Raw genomic sequence first — 7,624 nt, 5'->3', positions numbered from 1 at the left:
AGCTTTTAGTCAACTGCCAGCGGGAAAACAGCCCTCAGCCCCTCAGCCAGCCTGGCCAGGCACCCCAGTGGGGACGCCCACCCTGATCCAGGACACCCTTCAGGGCAAACCAGCCGGCCCCTACCCGTGCACCAGGCCTCTATCCTATATAGTAAAAGGGTAATATGCCTCCCAGCACCGGGATCAGCATGACAGGGGGCAGCGCCCAAACCCCCTGATCAGCCCTGCTCTGTGCCTGATAGGGGGGAGCTCCCCAATCCCCTGATTGCCCTGCGGCTCTGTGTTTGACAAGGTGCAGCGCACCAACCCCCTGATCGGCCCTGCTCTGTGTGTGACAGGGTGCGGTGCCCCAACCCCCTGCCCCCACGGGTCCTGCTCTGTGTGTGACAGGGTAGAGCCATAACCTCTCCATCGGCCCTGCCCTGAGTGTGACAGTGGCGGTGCCCCAACCCCCTGATCGGCCCTGCTCTGTGGGTGATAGAGGGTGGCGCTCCAACCCCCCTCCACGGGCCTTGCTCTGTGTGTGACAGGGTAGAGCCATAACCTCCCCATTGGCCCTGCCCTGAGTGTGACAGGGTGCAGCACCCCAACCCCCTGATCTTCCCTGCTCTGTGTGTGACAGGAGGCGGTGCCCCAGCTCCCCTATCGGCCCTACTCTGTGAGTGACAGGGGGGAGCTCCTCAACCCCCTGATGGGCCCTGCTCTGTGAGTGACAGGGGGCAGCGCCTCAACCCCCTGATCAGCCCTGCTCTGTGAGTGACAGGGAGTAGCGCCCCAACCCCCTGATTGGCCCTGCTCTGTGAGTGACAGGGGGCAGTGCCCCAACCCCCTGATTGGCCCTGCTCTGTGAGTGACAGGGGGCAGTGCCCCAACCCCCTGATTGGCCCTGCTCTGTGAGTGACAGGGGGCAGTGCCCCAACCCCCTGATCGGCCCTGCTCTGTGCGTGACAGGAGGTGGCGTCGCAACCTCCGCATTGACCCTGCCTTGAGTGTAACAGGGGGTGGTGCCCCAACCCCCCAATCAGTCTACCCTGAAAGTGACTGAGGGTGGCATTGCAACCTCCCGATCCGCCCTGCTCTGTGCATGATGGGGCGGCGCCCCAACTCCCCAATCGGCCCTGCTCTGAGCCTGACCAGGGGCTGCACTTAGGGATTGGGCCTGCCCTCTGCCACCCGGGAGCAGGCCTAAGCCAGCAGGTCGTTACCTCCCGAGGGGTCCCAGACTGTGAGAGGGCACAGGCCGGGCTAGAGGACCCCCCTCCCCCCCCCCCCCGAGTGCACAAATTTTTGTGCACCGGGCCTCTAGTTCTATATAATAAAAGCCCAATATGCTAAGTGTCTGGTTCAACTAATCAAAGTGTAATATGCTAATGATATGCTAAGATCTCTCAACTGCTCATATGACGTGCCCTGACCACCAGGGGGCAGACAGTCGACCAGTCAACCAGTCGCTATGATGTGCACTGACCACCAAGGGGCAGACGCTCTGACTGGTAGGTTAGCTTACTGCTGGGGTCTGGCCGATCAGGACTGAGCTACATGGGCTGGACACACCCTAGAGCCCTCCCGCATCTCTTCCTGGCCCTGATCATGCCCCAGTGGGGGTCCCTCAGCCTGGCCTGTACCCTCTTGCAATCTGGGACCTCTTGGGGATGTCAGAGAGCCTGTTTCAACCTGATCCCGCAGGCCAGGCCAAGGGACCTCACTGGTGCATGAATTCGTGCACTGGGCCTCTACTTGGTTAATAAAATTATACATGTTTCAGGTGTACCATTCTATAAGACATCATCTGTATATTGCATTGTGTGTTCACAACCCTAAATCAGGTATCCTTCCATCCCTGTTTATCCCCACTTTATCCTCTTCACCTCCCCCCACCTGCCTTCCCCTCAGTCCCACCTTTCATTCTAGTCACAGTAATGGCCTTCACCAATGCACAATGCACGTTTGATGCATTTCCTCAGGCCTTAGACTGTCTCCTCCCATTTGGGCCCCTCTCCAATCTTGTATCCGGTGCTTCCAAACCTTTTTTCATACATCACTTCAGCCCTGTAAATGTTTGTTTACTCACTGGCTGCAAATTTTTGTTCAACCCCAGAATTTTAACATCTAGTTTCCATGCCCATTTCTGGTTTTCACACTCATTTTCATAGTATTGCTCCTATTTGAAAACACTGCCTAACACCCATCTCTAAGAACCTATGCTCATTAGATTTGGGTTTTTAAATCAAGACTCTAAAACTGTTTATTGGCTTGCAGAAATTAGTTAGGAACTGTATCTTATTAATCTAATTAGTCTTATTAACCCTTGATTACAGAGAGCCTGTCACAGTTCCTGGCATTGTAGATGTGTTCAATAAGTGCCTGTAGAATTTTAAGTAATTACTATAATTATAACAAAGCTACCACTGTGTGCCAAGTGTGTGTCTAGCCCTCCATGTACATAATATCCTTTGAGGTGGGTTCTATGATGAGCCCATTTTACAGATCTGGCTACTGAGGCTTTTATAGTGTTTAAGTGACTTTCCAAGTTTATTAGTTGGTAATTAAAAGAGTTACCATTAGGCTACTGCTATAATGCTTGGTTTGATAAAAAGAATTCTAAACTAGAAGATTTCTGTACTGGTTCTGCCACTAATTCAGTTATAATTTTTGTTTATGCACTCCAGCTTCGTACACTTCAGTTCTCTTAGATGACAGACACATGTGCTGATTAGATTTACTAAATTCCCACTAAGGGTACTTTCAGTGAGTCTATTTATATATATACTGCCACCAAATGACCTACAGTACCATGACTTGGTTATCAAATAAGAAAAAATATTTTCTGCCAAAACCGGTTTGGCTCAGTGGATAGAGCGTCGGCCTGCGGACTGAAGGGTCCCGGGTTCGATTCCGGTCAAGGGCATGTACCTGGGTTGCAGGCACATCCCCAGTAGGAGGTGTGCAGGAGGCAGCTGATCGATGTTTCTCTCTCATCGATGTTTCTAACTCTCTATCTCTCTCCCTTCCTCTCTGTAAAAAAATCAATAAAATATATTTAAAAAAAAAGAAAAAATATTTTCCACTCAACTTTTTAATTGTATCATAGTAGCTAATTACAGTAATCCTAACTAGTGACACAAATCATAACATTTAAGTTTAGTGCGAAATTAAAGTTTTAAATAAACATAGATAACATTAAATGCCTTGTTTATGTTTAGTTCATTGTTATCAGCCATGGCTTACCACACTCTGAATTTTGGTTTAGGCCAGTCACTTTTTTCCCTCCAAATCCATTTGAAATATCTTCATTTCCAGACAGCAATCCTTATCAACTAGTGCAATAATTCCCAAACTGTATTCTGTGGGTTAGTAGTAAGTATCGAAAAGATATCTCTTATAGTCAAATAATGTAGGACATTGAGGTATAAATAGATATCTTCACCTCAAAGCTTTGGAGAGCTGTTAACATATAATACGTGTTGAGTTGCTTTAAGACTATACACCTGTGAATGCACCAGTTCCCAAACTTATGTGAGCACAGAACACTGAGGATGGGGTGGAGGTGGGGGTGAGGCTGGGGTGAGAGTGGAGTGGGGAACACATTTCATGGACTAGGGTTTTATGGAATAACTTCTGTGATATTTTAATCTAGAAGCCTCATCCAGTTTTGGCTCTTTTCTCTTATGACAAAACATCTCTGATGTGTGTGGTTGTTTTTTTTTTTTTTGTGTGTGTGTGTGTATGTGTGTGTTTACATGCAATAAACCTTAATATTTCAAGAAAAATAATCTTAAAAATAATAATGTTACATGCAATAAACAATATCTCAAGAAAAATGATTTTAAATATAATGTTACATGCAATAAAAAGCAATTATTTAAGAAAAATGATCTTACATATAATATTGTCTGCAATAAACATTAATATTTCAAGAATAAAAGGATTTTAAGTATAATAATATTACCAAAACTGTACTAACATAGTATGATACCACAAAAATTACAGTAAATATTAAAAATCTGCAAATAACAGGATTACTTCTATTATATTCTAGAATATTTTTTCCCCTCTGGCTCTATTTTTGTTCATCAGTTTATGTTGTTCATTAAATTCCACAAATGAGAGAGATCATATGATATTTATCTTTCTCCGACTGGCTTATTTTGCTTAGCATGCTGTTTTTAAAGCCTATTTTGTCAGATATGAGTATTGCTACTCCAGCTTTTTTTCTTTTCCATTTGTATGGAAAATTTTTTTCCTTAACTTTCATCCTGTATATGTCATTTGCTTTGAGGTGAGTCTCTTATAGACAGCATATAGTTGGGTCATGTTTTTGTATCTATTCAGCTACCCTACACCTTTTGATTAGAGCATTTAATCCACTTACTTTTAGGGTTAATATTGAGAGGTACTTATTTACTAGTATAGCCATTTTAATTCTGTATGGCTAGGTTTCTCTCTCAGTTTCTTCTTCTCAGCAATCCCTTACAGCAATCTCTTTAGCATTTCTTATAATGCTGGCTTGGTGGTGATGAACTCCTTTAGACTTTTTTTTTGTCTCGGAAGCTCTTTACTTGACCATCTATTTTGAATGATAGCCTTGCTGGATATAGTAATCTTGGTCTCAGATCCTTGCTTTCCATTACCTTGAGTACTTCATGCCATTCCCTCTAGCCCAGGGGTGGGCAAACTTTTTGACTCGAGGGCCACAATGGGTTCTTAAACTGGACCGGAGGGCCGGAACAAAAGCATGGATGGAGTGTTTGTGTGAACTAATATAAATTCAAAGTAAACATCATTACATAAAAGGGTACGGTCTTTTTTTTTTTTAGTTTTATTCATTTCAAACGGGCCGGATCCTGCCTGAGGGCCATAGTTTGCCCACAGCTGCTCTAGCCTGTAGAGTTTCTGATGAGAAATCAGGTGTCAGCCTTATGGGAACTCCTTTGTAGGTAACAGTTTTCTTTTCTCTTGCTGCCTTTAAGATTCTCTTTTTGTCTTTAATTTTTGGCATTTTAATTATGATGTGTCTGGGCATGGGTCTGTTTTGGTTCTTCTTGTTTGGGGTTCTCTGTGCCTCCTGAACTTGTGTGACTTTTCCTTTACCAGGTTAGGGAAGTTTTCTACCATTATTTCTTCAAACACCTTCTCGACTCCTTTCTCCCTTTCTGCCTCTTCTGGCACACCTACTATTCTAATATTGTTATGTTTCACATTGTCCCACAGCTCCCTTAAGCTTTCCTCCTGTTTTTTAATTGTTTTATTTTCTTTTTGGTTCTCTAATTGAGTGATATTTCCGACTCTGTCTTATAATTCACCATTTCAATCCCCAACTTCCCTTAATCTTTATTAGTGTTATGTCATTCTTTATCTTGGACTATTTTTTTTCATAGTTACTATATCTTTTTTTCATACTGTTGAGCATTTTTAACATCATTACTCTGAACTCTATTTCAGATAAATTTCTTATCTCTGCTTCATTTATCTTTTCTTCTGGAGAATTTGCTAGTTCTTTCATTTGGGGGTGTTTTTTTGTTTCCTCATTTTGGTTGTCTGTTTGGGTTTGTGACTGTGTATTAGGTAGAGCCTCTACACCTCTCAATCTCTACTGCAGGATAGTGTTAAAGGCTGTTTCTGACAAACTGGATCAGGCAAAGACACAAAGCCTCCAGAGACCGCCTCTGTCTACACAGACTAATAGGATTCTGAAGTGAATTTCCCGTAGGCAATTGTGCTCAGGTGTGGTGAGAGTTTTTTCAACAGGGTGGGGCAGTTGCTTCTGCCTGGAGGCTAATTGTTACTTTTAATCTCTTAAGTGGCCTCAGGGCAAGGTGTTTTCCAATAGGGCAGTGGTTCTCAACCTTGGCTGCACGTTAGAATCACCTGGGAATCTTTTTAAAATCCTGATTTCTGGGCCTCATCCTCTGGAAATTCTATTTGTTACTAATGTTGTGGCCCCACCCCATAACAAAGAAACAGAATTTCCGGAGGATGAGGCCCAGAAATCAGGATTTTAAAAAGATTCCCAGGTGATTCCAATGTGCAGCCAAGGTTGGGAAACACTGCAATAGGGTGTGTTGACTGTCTTCTACCCAGGCAAGGCAGATGTCTGTGTGGGAAAGATGTCCTCTGCTGTGTGAGGGAATGACTCAGCCCAGGAAATTTGGGGTGTCTGCCTTCTGATCTCTATCCCCCGAGTCCTCAGTCCTGGGTTTTGCTCTCACAGCTCCAGTCTGCTTCACCCTCCCTCTGCCAGAGCACCAGGTGGGTGGCTCCATGGGGAATTTTTGTGCATTGGCCCTTTAAGAGGGTGCCCAACCCTTCAGCTGCCACTCCCTAGCAGACAGCACCCCACTGCTTTTCACAGCTAGATGTTATGTGGGTATCCTCTTCCACTGGTGTTCTCTGCTGGGGAGCCCAGCTTCAGGATTAGATCCCAGAGTTCTCAGTGGCTCCCTTGCCGGAACCAATTCCAGCATGTCATAATTTCAAGAGTTTCATCAAAAGGTTGATGAGACTTGGGGACTCAACAGGGTTGAGTCCCACATGTAGTCACCTGTTGGGAATGGCTGAGGGAATTTCCCCAAACCTGAATAGGAAACTGATTGTGGCTGCCAGACAGTTAAAGGGCATCTTAATCTACATGTTATTGCCTTCTACTGGCCAAACACCTGAACAGCCGTAGGCTATTCCCCCATTCTGACAATGGACTCTGTACCCTTTGAAACCTTACCCTTTGAGGTGTATTATCTCCACCTTGCCTTAGGACAAATTGTGTTAATAAAAGCAAGGGTCCTAGATAAGGAGGGGTCTTCAGTTCCTTTAGCTGAAGGTCCTCTGACCCCCAATGCCTTTCAAAATTATAACTCGTCTCCGAACTCTTAATTAGTCTCTGGATTCCTATGTCATCTACGCACAGCACCTTTTCCAGATTCCTGAACCCTTCTTGATGCTGGGACATGAACTCCGGCACTCCCTGTGGGTTTTTTTTAAATGAATTTTTAAAAGATATTTGTGTTTTGTACAGTTCCAATCAGTAGAAACTTCCTGAACCCCAAGCAGAAGCTGAAAGAGAAAAGCAAGAGTCCCAACTTTGAGGGATTTACATTCCAGTTTACCTGTCAATCATTGTCTACCTCTTAACAATACTATTAGGTTTCAGTTTCCTTATGAGTTCGCTTCCACACAGCTCCATAAAAGGAAGAAAAAATTTGGCATATGATGCATGAACTATTGATATACCCCCCCACACACACTTTTTTTTTTTTTACTTAAATGAAGTCTTTGTTTTAAAAAATATACATAGACCACTTCCTAGCCAGATCCCCAAAAGGGCTTCAGGAATCTCGTTGGTCTTTCATGTAGGTGATGTGGGCCTTTTTTAGAGCCTTTTTTCCTGATCTAACAAGAATGGTAAACATGGAAGGCCAGGCAAGAAGTATGAATTCAACTAATACAATTGGTACCATAGACCATGACCCCAGGCTCCAAGCCTGGGGTAATTATTGGTGTGGCCAGGGACATCAGCTGGAGGGAAGGTGCTAGGGGAAATGGGAGAATAGGACAGTTTGTATATTCTGATTCATTTGGAACCAAGGAGGCAAACCAGAATCCAATCATGACCTCTTAGGAGCCTTGA

This window comes from Myotis yumanensis, unplaced genomic scaffold (assembly GCF_028538775.1).
Source record: "Myotis yumanensis isolate MYYU_CA2020_CCGP unplaced genomic scaffold, mMyoYum1.0.hap1 SCAF_2, whole genome shotgun sequence".
Taxonomy (NCBI): domain Eukaryota; kingdom Metazoa; phylum Chordata; class Mammalia; order Chiroptera; family Vespertilionidae; genus Myotis; species Myotis yumanensis.
This window is presented reverse-complemented; position numbering follows the sequence as displayed.